Here is a 21777-nt window from a genome sequence, read left to right on the forward strand (position 1 = left end):
CCAAGCAACTCTTTGTAGATTTTTTTTATCAAAAAACGAAAATAGTATGTTCTTTTGAAGTTCTGCGCATTTTTATGCTCTTGTTTATACATATAAGTAAGGCTAATAAGATAAGTAGGAGCCATAGACATTTAAGTACAGACTTAATATAGTAAAAAAAGTTTACAATATCTTCGGCAAATGAAACTAACGCGAGAGCTTCAGTTAAATGTTCCTAAAAAATTTTTTGAAGTTGATTTGACCGAACAATTATTACAACATTGAAGAAAGTTGGGGCCTATTATGTATTAATATACTTTTTAAGCTAAAAATAATGTCTAGAACATGAGTAACAGCGTTCTGAATACCCCCGCCTCGAAAAAATGGGCTCGTACTTCCTAAACGATTCCGGTTGATGGGCTTATCGGAAACGGAAAAAGTTAGCGGCGTTTTATTCTGTAAGCTTAAAGGCATGGAACGCACTACGATTAAGTGAATACCAAAAATTGGACTTTTGGTAGACATTTAAAAAAATGGCGAATTTTGCGTTTTTTTCAGTTTTTTGCTATAAAAAAATTTAAGTTTTCGGAATTTTTAAATAGTAAGAGAGTGTTCCAGGCGATTACTTGTGCTGAATGTACCCTACAAATTTCAAGTCATTCGGTCAAGCCGTTTTTGAGATACGTTGGAAAAAATTTTGAAAAACAAGGTTTTGAGGAAAACGCGTTCAAAGTTTCCGACTGCCAACTTATCGCTTCGGCCAGCTCCGTCTTTTAACTGTTGTATCTTTAAAACGACTTCTTTACTGACGTATTCTAGACATGTTAAGTAAGCAATTTATGAAAAAAAATTTTTGGAGACCATCACACCATGCGCCAAATTTTGCAAAAGACCCGTGAAAATAGGATCGAAACACACCACCTTTTTGTCGATTTTAAAGCTGCTTTCGACAGCACGAAAAGGAGCTGCCTTTATGCCGCGATGTCTGAATTTAGTATCGCCGCAAAACTAATACGGCTATGTAAACTGACGTTGAGCAACACCAAAAGCTCCGTCAGGATCGGGAAGGACCTCTCCGAGCCGTTCGATACCAAACGAGGTTTCAGACAAGGTGACTCACTATCGTGCGACTTCTTTAACCTGATGCTGGAAAAAATTATAAGAGCTGCAGAGCTAAATAGAGAAGGTACAATCTTTATAAGAGTGTACAGCTACTGGCGTACGCCGATGATATCGATATCATTGGAAACAACACCCGCGCCGTTAGTTCTGCTTTTTCCAGACTGGATAAGGAAGCGAAGCGTATGGGTCTGGTGGTGAACGAGGACAAGACGAAATATCTCCTGTCGTCAAACAAACAGTCAGCGCAATCGCGTCTTGGCTCCCACGTCACCGTTGACAGTCATAACTTTGAAGTTGTAGATAATTTCGTCTACCTGGGAACCAGCATTAACAGCAATAACAATGTCAGCCTGGAAATCCAACGCAGAATCACTCTTGCCAACAGGTGCTACTATGGACTAAGTAGGCAATTGAAAAGTAAAGTCCTCTCTCGACGAACAAAAACCAAACTCTACAAGTCTCTCATCATTCCCGTCCTACTTTACGGTGCAGAAACGTGGACGATGTCAACATCCGATGAGACGGCACTAGGAGTTTTCGAGAGAAAGGTTTTGCGGAAGATTTATGGTCCCTTAAGAATTGGCAACGGCGAATACCGCAGACGATGGAACGATGAGCTGTATGTGTTATTCGACGACATAGACATAGTCCAGCGAATAAAAAACAGCGGCTACGCTGGCTAGGTCATGTTGTTCGAATGGATGAAAGTGCTCCAGCTCTGAAAGTTTTCGATGCAGTACCCGCTGGTGGAAGCAGAGGAAGAGGGAGACCTCCACTTCGATGGAAAGACCAGGTGGAGAGGGACCTGGCTTTGCTTGGAATAACCAATTGGCGCCAAACTGCCAGAAGGCGGGATACGTGGCGCGCTGTTTTGGATTCGCTATAACCGCGTAAGCGGTGTCTACGCCAGTCAAGAAGAAGAAGTCAATGATTACAATTATTTTTTGATGCCGAGTATTCGGTAGTCTGAGAATTTAATGGGCAAGCAAGGTATAATGCTATGGGATACTAATCATTGAAGTTCTTCAAAAAGCCCAAATATTAATATGAAGTTACTTCAGCATTTAGGTTAGGTTTGATTGACTTGGTCTGGTCGGCCTACAGGTCAAGATCTGACAGCCCCATCTTCTGGGCGTGTGTCTCTACTAGGCTGTGACCAGTATGAATGCAAACCATGGTCCTACAGCCCTTGTTATCGAGTGCCAGTAGGAACCTTATATATTTCCGATTTACCGCTTTGCACATGACCTTGGCGGTTTTACACGCCGCTAAATCCTTCCAGCGCACTTTGATTTTTCATACCATGCACCTGCCTATGTCGCCGTACAGACAGTGCATGGGTTTACCGATGTCGATCATGTTTTCGCTGACAGCTGTACACCACTTTTGGCAATCCCGTCTACGATTTCGTTGCCCTCGATGCCTTTATGGACTGGTACCTAATAGAATAATAAATTTGAATCTGAACACCCACATGTGACCTCACATATAAACATATGTATGAAATAGAGAAAGAGGAACAGCAAAAATAGAAAAAAACTGCTACATTGCAAGTACGCCAAGCATTAGAACGAATATGCCGCACATATGTAGACAGTTAAGTGCATACCAATGGACAGAGCGAACGGCAAAACGAATCACCAACACCTACCATGCTCATATATCCATATCCATATATGTGTTATGTGCTAGTTGCATATGTCTGCAATCATGCACAACGCTAGCTGGGCTCTGCCACTGCCACAGCCGCTTTTGACTGCTTACTGCTGCTGGCGTTTCGAGGACAAACTTTTCACATCGAATTTTCTAGCTCAATAAATTTTTCAACAAAACTTTGTCATTCGGAAAATGCAGGTGTGCAATGCCAACAACAACAGCAACAAGCGACAAAGCAACCACAGTGTTGCAGACACCAAAGCCAAAAAAAGGCAACAACAAAATATGTGATGGGAGCAGTACGTGAGCTGTACCTTACAGAATGCATGAGCGAGAGTGTGAATATGTAAATGTGTATGTAGATATGTACGTGCATTTTTGTTGCTTTTTTGTATTTTTTTCTAGCACCCGAGCGAGGTGCCAGCGCCGGCACCTACTTGCTTTACCTTGCAACAGCGGCTGGATTTTTGCAGCACTCGCTGCCTTTTTTGTGTTATTAGTGTTGCTCCTGCTGTTTTTGTTTTTGTTGTTGCTATTATTTTGCAACATTTTTTGCCACTAAGTTTTTAGAGCATGCAGCAGGCATTCGCCTTTACTCTCAGCGCGCGCGTACAGCATAAAAGCGCCAGGCGAGCACTTAAAAGACCATTGCTGAGTGTGTGTGTGCGTGTGTCTGCGACATGTGGTGGTTGTGGCATATGTGGTAAGGCGCCTTGCAACATTGACAGTGTGTGAACCAAAGCAGTTGTGCTGCTACCTTTCAAGCATATTTGCATGCATTTGTATGAATATATGTGTTGGTGTAGACGCATACTCGTGCGGTGCCTTAACACTTTGTGGCTTTTGGACCGATTAGTGTCAACATGTGTTGCAACATTTCACTTACATGCGGCGCGCCTGCTGCAACTATTACCCATACTCGGGCGCTTGCTGTAAGGATTCTTTGTGTGTGTTGGTATCCTGGTGTGTAGCTTTTGGCGTATGCTGATTGCCGTTGGCTGACGCTAAAGGTGCCACAGGGCTGGTTAGACTTTCACTTAGTCGCTAAAGGTGATATGAACATAAATGTAAATTTGTAAAATTTTCTACTTATGCTTATATAAGCTACCAACACCTTTTATATGTCTCAATTTTTATTAGGACTCTCTCTAATATTTTTCTCACACCTTTTCCTACCTCCTTGTTATACTATTTTCCATTATTATTGCACTTTTTCTTCTTCTCCCACTTCCCGGTATTAAAGTTTCAGCCCTCAACCTCTTCCCACACCAAACTTTAAAGCCATAGCCTGGCACAACAACTACAACAATCTAAAGCAGTTCAACTTGCAGTCAATAGACGTCAATATGTATAGAGTTTACATACATACTGATTACATATACTTATACAATTCATATGTGGTACACATCCTTTCTACATTCTTCCTGCTTTCAATTGCATTTGCACCGTCGCCGTCGCCGTTACCGTTGTCGTTGGCGCGACCTACTTTCTCAAACACTCTATATATTCAAATTTGCACAAATGATGGTACATACTTAGGTGCTATTACATATACATATATGTTTCAAAGACATTTAAAGTTCTTTCACCCGTGTCGTCCCATATGTGCCATTAAATATCCAACTGTTTGCAGAAGTTGGAAATTTAAAAAACAAACAATAATAATAACAATGGCATTGCAATATGTTTTCCATTTGTTTTTGTTGTTGTTGTGCGCCATAAAAATTGTTTACTAAGTCAGTGGCGCAGTTGTTCAAGTAGTGCTCTAGTAAGTTACGCGTGTGCTTTTGTCGGCACTTTGAAATTTATTTGGTATAATGTGGTGCAAGGTCTTCGATCGATTCAAAAATGGTGGTGTTGTTATTGTTGCCAGACATTAAAGCACATGTAACTTTTGTAAAATTTCTGTGGCAGGTGAAATAATACTTTCTTCGACCATCTGTGGTTTTTTTTTCAAATTTTTCAATTTATATTCGACCAAGTTTGATTGTTATATTAGGCAATATCTCCCTTCCGCTTTTTTGCTCTTTATTCAATGCTTTATAAAAAATTTTACAATGATCGGATTTAGTTCAAGTATGCGCCACTTCGTTCGATAATCTGTTTCCATCTAGACGGCAACTTCATAACACCCCTGTGGTAGAAGCCCACTCATTATTTGCGAACAGGTGGTAATCACTTGGCGCTATGTCCGGGCTATATTGTGGATGCGATAGAATCTCCCATCCGAGCTCCCGTAGCTTCTAACGAGTCATCAACGAAGTGTGTGGTCTCGTGTTGTCCTGGTGAAACACTACACTCTTCCTGTTGGCCAATTCTGGATGCTTCGCATACTTCAGCGGTCCAGTTGCTTGCAGTAGATGGTAGAGTTAAGCGTCGGGTCACATGGGAGCAAAACCTTCCTGGCGGTCAATCCCGGCTTGGCCACTGTTTGGGACAATTCACCGGCCTTCGACCACGACCGTTTTCGCTTGATATTGTCTTATGTGATCCATTTTTTATCGCCAAAAATGGGTCGAGTACGTTCCGTTTCAGCAGCATATCGCAAGCGCTGATTCGGTCCAAACATCAAGCTTTTTTGTGTATCCAGCCTTCTGCAGATCGTTTAAAATGGTTTGGTGACTAACTCCCATCTCCTGGGCGATGTCACGAGATGCCACATGCCGGTCTAACTCGTTGTTTTCCATGATTTGATCGGTATTCGTCGTCACAGGTCTTCCGCCGGCTGGCTTATCCATGGTGTCGCTTTCACCCGCTCTGAATCGTCGAAACCATTCCTCCGCAGTTCGAAATGATAGAGTACCATCCCCCAAAACACCATTAATCTTACGGAACGTTTCTCTAGCGGATTCGCATTTAACGAAGGAAAACTTTAAAACTTTAACTCCATGTTTACACGTCTATAGCTGTTGAACGCAATATCCCAACTAATCATGCATAGCGTCGTTTTGTAGGTTATGTCAAGACCTTTCAAAGATGTATAGTATTGCTCAATAAGAGCTCTGTAGCGCTTTATATATGGACGCGAAATTCAAAAGACAAAAAGGCGGAAGGGAAGATAATTTGACAATATAATAATATTATAAGGAGTCTCATAATACATACGAAGATTAAATATTGGCAGTTAAGTCGAATAGGTGCATGGCAGGTCCCCGTCATTTGTTTAAGGTTGATATTAAAATTACATAAAATCTTAAGAGGTTTAAAATTCTTATAATAATGCGTCAAATAATTTCTTGTAATATACAATTTGTCAAAAAATTCATGACATTTCGAAACAACCTTAAATATTTATGGTCTTATGACGTGTATTTGTTGTTCCACTATAGACTGACCCAAACAAAATATCAAAACTTATATAAACTAAAAAAAATTTTATGATCGAGTAAAATTAGACACATAGCCTCACTTATACTTCTCCTGGTGACAGTAGATCGATATTTAACTCTGAGTAGTAAAAAAATGAAGTATACCTTATCCTTATATCCTTTGAGCGCCAACCTTTCCTGCCCACTCAACGTTCAAGTGTCTATTATAATCAATATTAATATTAATAGCTACAATTATTATTTAATTTGCAAAAGTGCATTTCACAACAAATTTATTTTCCTTCAACCATAAAAAAATAGGAAATTCCAATAAACACTTATTTATTTACACTGGCTGATTTTCATTTAATAGCCGCAACAAATGAGTCGCTTAATTACAAAGCAATTTCATATATGCATTTATGCACTTGCAACTATTGCCGCAACAATAAAATATGTACATATTTGTGAGTGAGTAAATAATAGTTACCACTAATTGATTTAATTTGACATGAAACGATTTCTTTTTCTGAAATTCACACACAGCACGAAAAATTGGAAAAATTATAAAAAAAAAACAAATATGGCAGGAAGGTGATGAATTATGGTTAACCAGAAAATAAAAAGTGAAATATGCAGATGTTGGTGGAGCACAAAGCTTAAAGCTAATAAAATTAAGTTTTTGTGGGAATAATGCGAAAATTTAATTTTAAATTTACTGGGGAGTTAGCTAGACATTGAAGAAAGTCATCACACTGCAAGAAATTAAAGTAAAAAATAGTAAAACGCCTCCAAAGTAACTTTCTACTGCACTTCGAGTAAGTATTCCGTTGAAAGTAAGCATATTTTCTCATAAATAAACACTCGCATATATCCCTTCTGTATGTTTCTTGCTCTATTTGTTACCTTAAATAAATACGTGTAGGAAAATTAATTACATTATGTAAACATGCAAATATAGCGAATGCAATAAATTACAGCAAAAGGAATTTCGGGAAGCAAATATAGTCAAATGCACACATCCACACGATATGAAACACTACATTCGCATATATAGAGAACATAAGTAGTGCCAGAGTCATGTAGGAACAACACTCACAGTCAAATTTCTATGTGTCAAGCTTGCTTGACTGGCTGACAAGCATATGACTGAGTTGTTCTAGAGCATGAGTGTAGCGGAAGAGTTGATGGTATGTGCTTGGAGTTGAGAGAGCGAGCAACCACTGCAATAGGTGGGCAACATGGAACGATATATGACTACATTAAGCATATATATTATTCAATATACATATATGGTAGATATAACCCAATGAACACTATTTTAGTCGGAAGAATAAATGTCTAATGAAGAAGACAAGACCGATACCTAGAGCAATCAAATAGCTGCTTTAACATTTTCCTTGTTCCAAATGCTGTAAATCAATAAGTTTCTGTTTAAAAAGTTTGGAATAAATGAAGAAAAAAAGAATTTACAATTAATATTATATAAAATGCGCCTAAAGGTATGCAACATTTCACGAAAAGTCTCAATTTATGTCCGCTGGGTAATCATTTATGCTTAAATACATTTATATATGCATATTATCAACCGAAAGCACCTGTATTGCCGACTTGAAATGAACGTCACATCAGAACCGCAAAACAACAGCTGTTCTGGCTTTCACCGAAATTTCCTGTAAACTGCCAAACAGTAGTACACACACTGTTCGCCATTTTATACATATGTAATTGCATTATAGCTGAAAATATGTATATGCATGCCAAATGTGCCGTCCACTCACTGGCTTACCCACTCATGCAACTACTTACTAGCTCACCTACGGCGGCATGTTGCAAGCTAAACGGGTTTGCTTTTCAAACGAATTAAATCAACGCTCTCAACATTGTAGTTGCATGCATACATACATAAATTTATAGTTGCCCATATGCATATGCTTGGCGACGCCAACTTGCAACATTAGCTACTTCCCGTTACAACGGTGAGTAGAGTAGTGGTAGTGCTTTTTGCTGCCGCTGTCAGCCAAGCAGGCATGCAACTGCCACAATATTGCATATGAAAATACGCTGCCAGCATGCATGCCACATTTGTTGCATGCCACATTACTAGTGGTATATATATAAATATGTAAATAACAGTAACTGTATATTTTATTGCAGGTACATTACTAAAGCGGCACATTGAGTTTCACATATACCATATGGGTAACGGTAGTACTGCAACTATTTGCGGCACAAATTCAATTACAAATGTATTACTTTTTGTTTTTATTGCTTGCTGCGCGTGCGACACTTACTGCATACATACATATATTTATATAGAATTTATGTTGCCACACTCATGTCATCATCTCTTCGTTGAATTATGACAAAGTTAATATTGTTATTAAGCGTGCATAGCGGCAATGCATTGCTTGCCACATGCATAAACCAGCATATTTTATGGCGCACACTAACAAAGTTATAAATATCTATGCAACGCTAATAACGGTAAGCGTGTTCACATAAGCATGTTGCAAGTATCTGTATGTATGCCACCGCATATGCTACGACTCGGTTGTTGGTTATGTTATTTATGTTGCAAGTGTCAAAGTTAATATGCCTTGTTGCATATTGTTTGCTTTAAAATGCTCAACATTCTAAATAATTATAAATACATGGATAAGCGCTTACTATGCGTGTATTCGCTCTGTAATTGAGTGAAATTTATTGCGTTGACAATATTTTATAAAAACAAATCAGTTCCTGTTGTGGATAGATTTAGTGCAATGCACGCAAATGAGCAGCACACTAAGCCATTAATACCGGTCAGATGTTAAGTTTGAAGGAGTTATGTTATGTAATTTGGTATTGTGCTAGGTTATGCTATGTTGTTTACGTGCGAAATACACTCAGCACAAATATGTACTTACATTTAAGTGGCTATGAATATATGCAAGTACAGTGTTGTGCATAATTTCAGCTACATAGTCCAATATATGTTGTACATGTGTCTCAAAACTCCACAAATCACTGCTAAATTATATGAATGCCTTCAACAGCAGCTTTACATTGACCTCTCCGTATATATATCCATGTAAATATGTATATTTCCTAATCCAACATGTCCTCATTAGTCGTACACAACGGGTCATTTACCTGTGTATTCAATATTTATATGCCTGTTACCGTAGATTAAATATTTACGCACCCAAACTCAAATTACTGCTTATGAATTTGTAGTGTGAATTCTCTTAAGCTCTTGTACTCTAATGGGGATAACAAGGTGTCACCTTTGGTGGCACTGAAGCAAGAAATATATATAGAAAATTTAAGCTAGGGGCCGGAATAATATATCTACATATTTATGTATACAATTTTTTTATAAATTCCAATAAACACTAATTTAGTTTTTTATAAAAAGCTTTTAAAGCTTAAGAAAACTCAGTATGATGGCAAGGCTATAATATAAAATAGTCAAAGTGAAAGTTCCGATTTTGAAATTTGACGGTGTGGTGAATACTAAAAGCATCTAATAGCCTTTTCACACAGCCAAATTAATTGATGATTTAAAATTTTAATTGAGAAACTAGTTTTTGCCCTTCACACTGCCGGCTACTCGATAACTGATCAGCTGTTATACATTTATGTTTTTGCTTTTCATAAGAAGTTGGTAAGTTCCATCAGCTGATTGCTAATTTTAGCAGCGACATCTACTGTAGCTTTTTTTATAAAAAAAAAATCAGCCAATCGCAGACAAAGAACATATATCGTACGTCTTTGTCGCAGAGTTGCGTTTCATTTTCAAGTCGATTAAAGTTCAATGTAGATTTTTATTTTGGTAAATCGATCTTAATCAGCGTTTTAATCGAGCAGAGGCCGGTTAATTGATCAATTAGCTCCTGTGTGAAAAAGCTCATATCTTTTTTACCGCTACCCTAGTATATAATTTCTTTCATTTTCATTTATATGTGTCTATATGTCTGTATAGTCCTGAAAAGTAACTTCCTAACTCACTTTTCTATGAACCTCTGGTCTTTTTTATGCAACGAGTTTATTATTATGTATGGTAAAAATTTTATAAACTCACCATGGAATGAGAGATCGTTGCGGAGCGGAGTAAATGACTAACTATTTGAAAATCACGAGGAGACTTCATCAAATGACATAATGCCTTTGATACTTCGGTTTTCCTACGCGATGGATGCATTATATCCTGAACTATAGCTTACCGAGGCAGGTACAGTACAGTTTCAGTACTGTTCTCTTTAGACTTTTTTGTTCTGGACTTATCGGTCTACTAACTAGTATCGTCCATGAAAATTCAACCTGATTCATATACATTTGATTTTGTATTACGGAATGCTATGGTTATAAGTCACTTTACCAATAACTATAGGCACCTCTTCGACTTAAAAAGCTATTCATTGTTGTAAATACGTATCTTTACTCAAAAGCTTTCCTTCTCCACTTAGTTACCTAAGTGGATCCTATATCCTAAATCTACAAAAATCCACATTTAGCTGACTTCGTTATAAATAAATTTGAGTAATTTTGTTTATTTTTATAAAAAAAATATCCACCTTCAAAATGACCTACGAAAACCCATAAAATTTTATGACCTACTCGAAAATTTCGTCGCCAAAAATTGAATATGCCTAAACAAACAAGCATTTATATGCAAAGTAGAGGACGATGAGTACGCAAGTTAAGATTGACATCTGTCAGTTTATAATTAAGTAAAGTGAAAACATATTTTTCACCCACACACTTCAAAAAAGCAGCCATCCACTAGCAGAGTTTCCTTCATTGAGCGACAAAAACTGCTTCAAACCCAACCAACACCGCCCACCACTTCTTTCGTATATCTAAAGGTACAAAGTATAATCATTTTCTTATGCCTTGCGTATGGCGAAATTAACGCTGTCGGCGTCATCATCATCATCACCATCAACATCAACAACGTGATCAACAACAAAGCGTATACCAGCACCCTTACGTGCAACAACATGTCAAAATGAAACCCACCGTATTTGTTGTTGTTTTTATCACCCACACTTTGCCTCTAATTATGTCAAATATGCTGGCGGCAAATGACTCCAGCTAGATAGCAGCTAGGTAAATAAATAGCCGAGTGGGTGGGCTGCCTGAATGGGGCGTTTTGCGCCCACCAGCAAATGGCGTTAGTATCGTAAGCAAAGCTTTTGAAAATCCGTGGATAAAAGTATGCAGAGAGACAAAGGCAGCCTGGCTACACAACAAGTTACAGCGGAAAAGCGCCAGTTCGGCAGACAGCGAGAGCCAGCCACCCGCTGTTAATGCATACGTTGGCAAAATCAAGTGTCTTCGGCGTCTTTCGTCGCACCGCCACAGTTGCCATTGAGCCTTAAAATATTACGCAATTAAGTATAATTGAAAATCTTCACTTGAAAATATGACGAAAACGTGCCACAGCGCTGACAGGAGGCAATGTGTAAGGAAAACGGCTTTAAGTGGGCTTTGCTTGCATGTTTCGCTTTTAAACATGAAAATTGTGTATCAAAAGTGTAGTGGAAGCGTAGAAATATACTTGCTCGAAATTCTGTGCGATTTGTAAAGCTCTGAGGTTCTGGTAGGCATTATTTGGCCCTAACTGAGGGTGTTCCACTTGTCCATTTAATTTTTGTTTGCTAAATTTGTTGAAATCTTCGGTAAATATTGATAATACTAAATAATGCAATCAATAGATCGTATTTGGCTATAGAAAAAGCCGACTTTGCAGTCCAAATAGAATCGAATTTTCAATAGTTTTCCTTCTTGATCATCAGTAGCTCTTCGTTTGTTACGGAGTAGTCTTTTCTTGACCGACTAAACCAACTAAACATTCAAAAACCATTCAGTGCTGCTGTATGAGTAATCTGTAGCAACGATTCCCCCACTTTATTCCAAGCCAACATTCAATAGGCGCTTTTTGACCGTACTATTCTGTTGCCACTTTAACTGTTTTTGTTGCTTTTTGTGTGTTCACATTATACTTAAGGCACCTCCATAAAAAGGGGGTAACTTTTATCTTGATTGCTGTCAACAAAGAGGAAGATATTGCTAATGACAAGCAAGTTACAACAAGGTTCTCTTAGAAAAGGGTTGTCACATAATTTTAATAAGAAAAAGGTTTAATAAAGGAAAGGTAGGTTCATATATTTTTACAGAATATGGGCTTTCAGAAATCATTAAATATTTGTCAGTACGGAAACTTATGACTTTTGCTTATAGAGTTGCCACGCTTAATATTTTTAAAAGTGTGTATTGATACAAAATATTGCGTAATTCGGTTTGGGTATGCAGTGTGACCTTTCTAGGAAATTGTATATTAAATTTTCTACTTTTATATACTTCTTCATTTTATATGTGTCAATTTTATCTCACTTTTCAAAAACTCTATTAAAAATAATAAAAATATAAATTTCTGGTTACCTCAAAAAATTATCTTTACACTTTTTCATAAGCAGCTAATTTATTATTACAGTTATTTTATTTCGCTCTATGTTCAAAATTTAGTATATCAAGCACTACCGAGAATTATATGTGCAAAATTAACATTTCTGTGCACAAAACTATTGCGACACTTGTGTGCAAAACCACAGAGTTTATTTTGGCTATATGCAGTTGAGTAACTATATTTCATACATATGTATGTACATACCATATCTCTTTTACACTAAAGCGGAATTTCATTTCCAAGCCGGACAAAGTGTAGAATAATTGCGACAGGTTTACACCATAAATACTCAACATACACTTTTCTACATAGATATATAAATATATAGTGGGTGTATATGCATGCAAATGTAGTCAGTGAATTTCTGGAAAAGTTTGTCTTCTCCACTTATCTACTGCCACTGCAACTGCTGGCTAAATCATCCAGTGCGTCCGTGTTTTAGTGACATAATTGTTTTGTGCTTTTGTATCTGTGTGAGTGTGCGGTCGCTCAGGAAAATTTAGCAACAATAAATTTTGTGCTTAACTTGCAATTTGTCTCGAGAGAGTCAGCATGTGGGTGTAGCACAATGTTATGAAAATGAATTTTTGCACAGAGTTGTGCTTGCGGTATATAAGGCAAATATTTGCTCTAATTGCTTAGATTGCTATAAAATTGTACATAATTTAATTTTTAGGTTTAAGTTTAAGTTTAAGTTTAAGTATAAGTATAAGTATAAGTTTAAGTTTAAGTTTAAGTTTAAGTTTAAGTTTAAGTTTAAATTTAAGTTTAAGTTTAAGTTTAAGTTTAAGTTTAATTTAAAATTTAATTAAATCTTGGCTCAACTTTAATTTATATTATTTTAATCTATAATATTGTTATTTAATTGTATTATTTAGCTCACTTTCACGAGCCATCTACTTCTACATTTGATGTGTTAGTAATTTATAACTGAGTCAAGTATGTTTCTCTTCACTGTAACTCTCTGAGAGACACTTATACTGCTTTGTTTGTGAAAGATCGTTGAAATATAGCGCTTTTGCCCGTCATGTGCGGAAAATCTCTACAACTACAATGAAGTATGATACTTGAGCAATAATAAAGAGCTTATTTTAATAAAATATAATAAATTCGTAAAAGAAAACAACAAAAATTAATATGTAAAAAGTAAAAACTACGAACAAGCGATATGCTAAAAATTTCCCCATAATTTCGTCGGTACTTATACATATACATATATACCTTCCACCAGCAACAACAAATTCACCACCGTAACACTCAAACACCAAACAACTCGTTCATTTAAACATTTTTGCCACCTAAACGAGTGAGTACGTCAATGCCACACTTCATAGAAGTATGTATGCAACCATGTGTGCTCTGCCTGAACTTTAATGTTGCTCATACGCCTGTTGGTATGCTATGAAAATTATTGTTTTGGGTCAGTTTGTATAGGTTCATACACTGTAACGCTACTAAAATAGTGCCTACTTGACAGCTTTTAGTGCATGCTGTTGACAACACCAACAATAACAATAGCAAGAACAACAACAACAACAATATATAAGACACATCCAAACAATACTTATATGTTACGCTCATAAATTCTTAGAGAAATTAGCATTTTTGTGGTCTCACTGCCTCTAGTATTCTATGCACATTCATGTATGCCTATATAACTGTATTTTAGCAACTGTATATATGTAATTGTCGTTGCCACGCGTCAACTGCTGGTGTTAGTGTGTCGTATTTTGAGTGATTTAAAGCGGTTTTCTGTGTGTCGGCATCCGCTGCTGTGGCGCTTGCAACTATTTGCCAACAACAGCAACAAATCTATTTTCATTGTGTTGCTCTAAATATCTACTGTTGTTTTTGTTTGTGTTCGCGATTTTTTTTTGTTAACTAGGCTTCCAGCCAAATAAATTTATGTGCCATCCTAGTGGCATACTTTCAGGCATTTAAATTCTCATTACAGTTAACTTGATTAAAGTAATAAATAAGTGTGTATGTGTGTGTGTTTGTGCTATTTGGCCTACAGTTTGCTGTGTCGTTATCCGCAAATTAAGTGTAACGGTATTTTGTGAAAGTTTGCATAAAATTTGCGCCAACTTCTACATATTTAATGATGATGAAGCGGTTTTGCGAAATTTATTAGGGATTTCCAGTATTGCTGAGTTGGAGGAGTAGTTTTGGGTTAGATAATGGGTTTTTGAAAGTGATAGTGAATGAAAGTGTTTGAGAGCATAATTTTTTCTGGTTTGAGATTTCATTTTGAGATTTTGTTTACTATCTGAGCTTGCTCAGTGGCTCGTCAGCTGTGAAATGAATTTTCATATAATCTAAAAGATTTCTAGTGATGTTCCTGAAGAAAACTCTGCTTTATTCGAGTTATAATTCTAGAAAATAATTTTCTATGCGATTTAACCAGTCTCCATTACTAGAAGTTGAGGTTATCAATGGTTTGAAGGTTAGTTTTGTTATTTTTTTTTTATTTTTTTTTTTTTTATTCAGCTTATGTTCTAGGTTATAAAAAATATATTTTTTTTTAGAATCCATATTTTTTTAATTTCGAATTTTTTTATATTTATTTGTCAAGTGAGAATTTTCAATACTAATTAACGTTTAAATTTAATTTAAATCAAAATCCATTCAAAAACCTACAAAAAGTCTAGTCCATTAAATTTTGTCTTCCAAAAAGTATTCAGCAAGCGAAAACCTTCACATTTCCAAACAAAAATACCATAAATGTAGCTCCTTTACTAGCCTTGCATTCATACATAACTGCTCATAACTCACCCAAAACTCAAGCAAATCTGAGTCATACACATAAGTGCAGCCAAAAATAATACACATTTCTCATAGCTGTCACCAAGGCTAAAAGGCAGGAAGCATGGCAGACATGCAGGCAGACTGTCCCAAGCACTAACTGATCGGTCAAGAAGTCTAACACTCTTTCAATTACGATAATTGTTGACATATCACGCGCGCCAACACAACAAACAAAAAAACAGACATATTCATACAACTATACAAGCATACATACATGTGTATGTTATACGCAATCACTCAACCGGGTGTTTAGGGCCAAATGACAACAGAGCTTTGAAAAATTATGAAATGACAATGAAAACAATGCAAGCAAATAGCGCAGGGACAGAGAGAGAGCAAACCATATTGCAAGTAGATCAAATAGCAGCAACAACAACAACACTGGGAGCATACTGGACAGTAAGTGAACAAATAAAGCAGTGCTGCGTAGGACACCCCTTGACAAACAGAATTTATGGAAAAACACAGCACAAAAATATGGAAAGACTTACAGTAACAAACAAAGCCACAGAGTCACACACACCCATACATAATCACACATAAGGCGTGTTCCCCTGCTGCGCAATCAGCGCGTATGCACGCAGCAGGCGTGGTAGCGGTGTGTAGGGTTGGTTGATTGTTCAGTCGGTCGGCTAGGTGATGCAATGAAATACAAAACTTCTAAAGGGCGTAAATTCCAATTGAGCAAATATTTTCATTTGTATATTTTTTTTCTTACGATTTTCTGCTTGATTTTTTCTGCTTTTCTAAATATTGCGTGTCACCGTTCGACCAGCCCTCGAAATGTTCAATGAATTTTGGTGACATTTTCTTGTTTGTTTTTTTTTGTTTGTGTTAGATACTTACATGTGTTTGTTTACATAACACATACCATATATATTTACTTTACGTAAATGTGTGAGTGTGTGTATGTGGTCACAATATTTATTTGACAATATTTTGTTCAGCTGAGCATGCAAGCGAAAACATATTTTTTCGGCGTGTTAAAGTGCTGAAATAAACAAAAATATACGTTTTAAAGGGAAATATGAAATATTAAAGCATACTTTTGTGCGCCGAGTAATGAATTTTAGGGTTGATGGAGGCATTAAGACGCAACATTTTGTGTGAAATAAATTGGAAAGAAAATTTTGTGAAGAAAAATTCAAAGTCAGAAGGATTTGATTTCAAGCATTTACATAGATTTGGTAAAACTATTGTTAAAGGTAAAATTCAGTGAAGAATAGCCAAGGATAACGCTACATTTATGTCCACCATATCACATTTTGTGATGTCTGGAACTAATTTCCATCAATTTTAATGTCAGCTGAGAAAGTATTTTTATTGATATAAATGTAATTTTAATAAATGTAATACATCACGGAGTTTAACGAACTATCGAAATAGAGAGACCCCTAAATTATTGAAACATCTCGGACTTTCTCTCAATTCTCTATAAATCACTTGATTTTTTTAACCACATACCTATGTTCAACTTCTAAGATTTGACCTCAAATACTCCAACGTTCTTTAAATAGTTTCTAAAACGGAAATCAGAGATGTAAAAATGGGTCTCTATGCTATCTAACCTCAAATTTGCCAATTTTTGAGATCTCTATATTAGTGCAATGAATAATTGAAAGAAAATATTCTGGTAAGAAGTAAATTGAACATCTTGGAAACACCAGAAATGATCTCTTTTCATGATACAAAAAAAATTTTTGGAATTTTTTTGATGTCAGATTTCTTCAAATTCATCTGATAAGCACATAGAGTTCATTTCCTGATTTTATATCTGTTTTGATAATTCTCAAATTCGCACCGTTTATCATAAAGATTTTGTTGGCAACAAATACTCATACTAAACGAAGCGAACTTAGGTCTTACAGATGTTATATGACATTTCAGTAACCGCAACTCCCCAAAATGTATAAGAACAACCCCCGTTTGAGTTTCTGAGAAAACTACAGAAGTCTTAAGGAGTTAGGGGTAATCAGAGACACGAAAAAATTTTAATTTTTAGTAATTATTTTTTCCTCTTCAATAATGTTATTCCACAAAAGTAATAATATGGCATTATTACACAATGTTTTGACTTGAAGACACGAAAATTTGAAAAAAAATTATCATTTTCAAAGTTATAAAGGTATTTGTGTTGACCTAGTTCCAAAAAAGGTCCTTGCGGTGACAATCATAAGTCCTTGGAGATTGATCTAATATCAATAGGATAAGAATAATTAGTTTAATAAATAGATAAACCTGGAACTGATCGAAGCTTTTCTGGAAAATATCGAAAAGGCTTCGATCAGGCCCAGGATTAATATGTATTCTAAAAGCTGTATAAATTTCATTAAAATCTACTGAGCGGTTTTCGAGTGTTTAAAGTGTTTTGGAGAGCCCGAGTGCTCTTTGTTATTTGCGAATAACTCGAAAAGTAATTATCGAATCAACTTAAAATTTTCAGAGAATATTTTTAAGATATTAAAATGCGAAAAAATAACCGATTTTTTGAAAATCCTGACTACCCCAACCTCTTAAGTGAAAACTAATCGATATTGCGATAGGGAATGTAAACTTCTATATTTGCTGGACCTAACCCACAGTGTTACACTACCTACAAGTGTTACTTTATTGAGGAAAAGTTGCTAAAGTTGGGATCATCAAATGATCTTAGGAAAGTCTAGTCGAATAATTGACACTACCACAGCAAGTTGACTTCCAGAATCAGCTTAACTCGGAAAAATAACAGTTCAATTTCCTTGGAACAGGTGTGCACCGAGTCCTTATCATATAAGAGCGCATCCCCTTAAAGTAAACTAAATAGTATAAGATATTGGTGGTGTCAAGCTTCTCATCAGTTTCTAATGTTTTATGAGACAATTTATGAATTAATAAGAAATAATATCAAAATAACATTTTTTTAATTAAACAAGGAATTCTAATACCTATTAAACACATGTCTACCCAATTTACATAACTACACTCCTCTGACTCTACCTTCACTGAATGACAAATATTTCATTAATTCGTGTGAAACATTTTCAATGTCATAACATTGAGCTGACTCATCTAAAAAACCTATATGTGGGCGTACCTCTTCTATGCGAGCTCTATTCTTTTTGGGTTTTATTTTAAACTGCGCGCAAAGTAAACACCAGAGAGAGAAACCTTTTTGCTTTTATTTTAACATACCCAGCAAGCGTGTTGAACACAGCCACAGGGCACACCCAGTTAAATAAAATGAAACAAGCGCAAATCTAACGATGGACTAACAAGCCAGCCAACAGGACAACCAGGCAACCAAACAATCAAACAACCAGGCTGACCAGCTGACAAACAAAATAGTCAACGAACCAGGCAACCAGCGAGCTAAACAAGCGCATAAAAAACAAAACCAAAACAAAAAACAATAAAAACAACAACAGGCGATGAGTGGAAAAGTAACATTACATGAAGTGTGTTGTTGTTGTTGTAGTTTTTAACATGCAGCAAATCAACGCGGGTGGTGACTGATGACTGAGTGCAAAGGTGGCGCTGACGCTGCCGGCTAAATTAGTGAAGGAAATAAAAACACAAATTGTTCGAAATTAGAGAGGGAAAGGAGCATATATGTTTGTTTGTTTGGGTGTGCGCCAATATGTGAGAGAGAGAGAATGTGGGTGTTGAGGCGTGTTTTAATGTATGTGAATATATGCTTAGGGAATAGGTATGGGTATAGCAGTTATACTGAGGAAAAAACGGACTATAAACAGAGGTCAACTAGCAGGAAAAAAATTAAAAAGGAAGTGAAGCAAACAAGCCTGCAGACGTTCTCAGGAGAAATGCGCGGCGAAAAGGTTGAAGGATATGTGAAAGATATACATGTATGTGTGTGGTGCAGTCCGAAAAATGTAAACATGACCGCAGAACATAGTGTTTTTGTATTTCAGCCGTTGAAGCAAAGTAGTTGTCAATGTTGCTGTTGTTGTTGTTAGTTTTTTACTTGCAACAACACAGCTTAATTTGCAAATTTCTTTGAATGTTTTTGTTCTTAGTTATTGTTGTTGTTGGTTTCTCTTTGGTTATTGTTGTTGTTGGTTTTTTGTTTTCATTGTTTGTTTTGTTTCTTTTTCTCTTCTATTGTTTTGCTCGCTTTCGTCTCCATTCTTGCATGTATTTTCACTCAACTCTGCCATTTTTTACTGATTGCTGACTTGTTGGCACATTTGCAAAGATAAAAGCAAAAACAAAAAACCTGAACATTTTTGTATGTTTGTATGTTGTTTTAAAAATAAATATAACGGCCATGTTTTGCAAATGTTTAGCAGCGACCAGCAATCAACAGAAGCCCAACCGAAAATCCCAATACACAAATGACTAAGGGCAAAGGTCAAACAACTGAGTTCCGCATTGCCAAATTAAGTGTGTAAATAAATTTAATGATTTAACAGAGGACACATTTAATTTTAGGAGGACAAAATTTCTATAAAAATTTAAAATTCGAAAATATTTATACATACATAGATGAATATACAGGATGACTTGTTAGAAAAAAATTACTAATTGGGACCCGTATTGCCACTCTGCTCTCGGGGTGAATGCTTAGCTTTCTAAAATAGGCTAAAACGCACTGTTATGACAGCCAGATCTGTTTGAAAGACACTACACTTGACTGCTAGTCTGAAGCTATAGTTAATAAAGAGCTATCTACAAGGAACCCTAAAATCCAAAATACTTTTTAAAATTCTACGAAAATATTCTCACTAAATTAAAATAATACCGTAGAAACACATTTCACTTAAAATCCCACTAGCTAACATATGTCCATACACTCATTCAACAGCAATTTCAAACAATTTCGCAACAAATTTGTAAATGTTGCAACAATTTCACAAAAGTCACTTGCAACAAAGTGGGGCAACTGTTCAAAAGTGGTTACCAAAATAAATAGTGCCGAGCACAGTTGGTTGCAACAAATAAAGCTGAGCGAAAAAAAACAAATGTGGAAAATGTTTATAAATTGCCTGACTGTTAGGCGGACATTCAAAACATGCCACACGCATGCAACAAATGTGCAAAAAATGACGCAACAAACAGAAAATAATAGCCGGAGAAATGTTAGGAAAATGAAAATATGAAATGAAAAATGACAGCAAAAATGCACATACCACAATAACAAAAACATAGAGTCTAGCTAGAATAGCAAACATGCTACCGTAATGGTATGCTCGGAAAATCAGCAAGAAAATGTTGCGGTGAGAAAGTGAAGAAACAGCAACAAGAAAAAATGCCTACATATGCAAATAGCAGATATTTGGTATGGAAGGCCAAAACAATCAAAATGTGTAGCTGAAAATATCCAACTTTTGTGGTCAGCAGATGTTGAGTTAGAAAATAATGTGGTTGTGGTTGAGTCTATATGGTATTTGAAGGCCAAAGTGAAATAATCATCTTCCAGTATTTATTTGTAAAAAGAATTGGAGCTTATATTGGGTAAGGTCATTCGGTCGTCTGACTCTATGTAGGACTTGTACGACTTCTCTTTTGACTAGATTATTTGAAATTTCGATAAGAGTTCTCTCCTCAAAGCCATTTACTTTTCAATTGCCTACTAAGTCCAAAGTAGCATCTGTTGGAAAGAGGGATTCTGCGCTGGATTTCGATGCTGACATTGTTGGTGTTGTTGATGCTGGTTCCCTGGTATACGAAATTATCTACAATTTCAAAATTATGACTGCAGCTCATATTATTCTTCCCAGCATCAGGTTAAAGGAGTCGCACGATAGCGAGTCACCTTGTCTGAAACCTCGTTTGGTATCGAACGGCTCGGAGAGGTCCTTCCCTATCCTGACGGAGCTTTGGGTGTTGCTCAACGTCAACTTAGACAGCCGTATTAGTTTTGCGGAGAAACCAAATTCAGACATTGCTTTAAAATCGACGAAAAGGTGGTGTGTGTCGATCCTTTTCTCTCTTGGGTCTTTTCCAAGATTTAGATAAGTGAATATCTGGTCCATGGTGGATTTACCAGGTCTAAAGCAACACTGATAAGGTCCAATCAGTTCGTTCAAGTTGGGCTATAGACTTTCAGACACATAGTACCTTTTTCCTTTAAAATGACTCCGGTTAAGGGAGACTTGGTAAAGTCTCGAGCCCAAGTAGAGTCCGACTGCTTAAAGAAGACTATAAATGTACTAAGCTCCCTTTATTATCAACAGTTAAAAAGAGAGAAATCGACAGTTAAGCAAAATTGACAGCTGGTAGATGATTGGTGAATTCAAGTATCAAGAGGAGAAAATTGTTCCTTAAAGATTTACTTTCAGTTTATAAAATCTTTAAAACACAATATTTGCATGCAATGAAACGCTAGTCTGAAGCGCAGTTAACTAACATTTACCAAACACACATTGCACATTTTGAGATAACCATAATGGCAGCAAGCAACAAGCTCGACGACAACAGCTGAAATAATATACAACGGTAAATGAAATGAAA

At 36.3% G+C, this 21777-nt stretch overlaps 1 protein-coding gene across 1 annotated transcript in view; it reads left to right on the forward strand.

Moving 5' to 3' along the window:
* LOC105210900 (roundabout homolog 2) overlaps positions 1-21777 on the forward strand; it is a 143197-nt gene that overhangs the window by 48375 nt on the left and 73045 nt on the right. The window lies entirely within an intron of this gene.

Source organism: Zeugodacus cucurbitae, chromosome 3, assembly GCF_028554725.1.
Source record: "Zeugodacus cucurbitae isolate PBARC_wt_2022May chromosome 3, idZeuCucr1.2, whole genome shotgun sequence".
NCBI classification, from domain to species: domain Eukaryota; kingdom Metazoa; phylum Arthropoda; class Insecta; order Diptera; family Tephritidae; genus Zeugodacus; species Zeugodacus cucurbitae.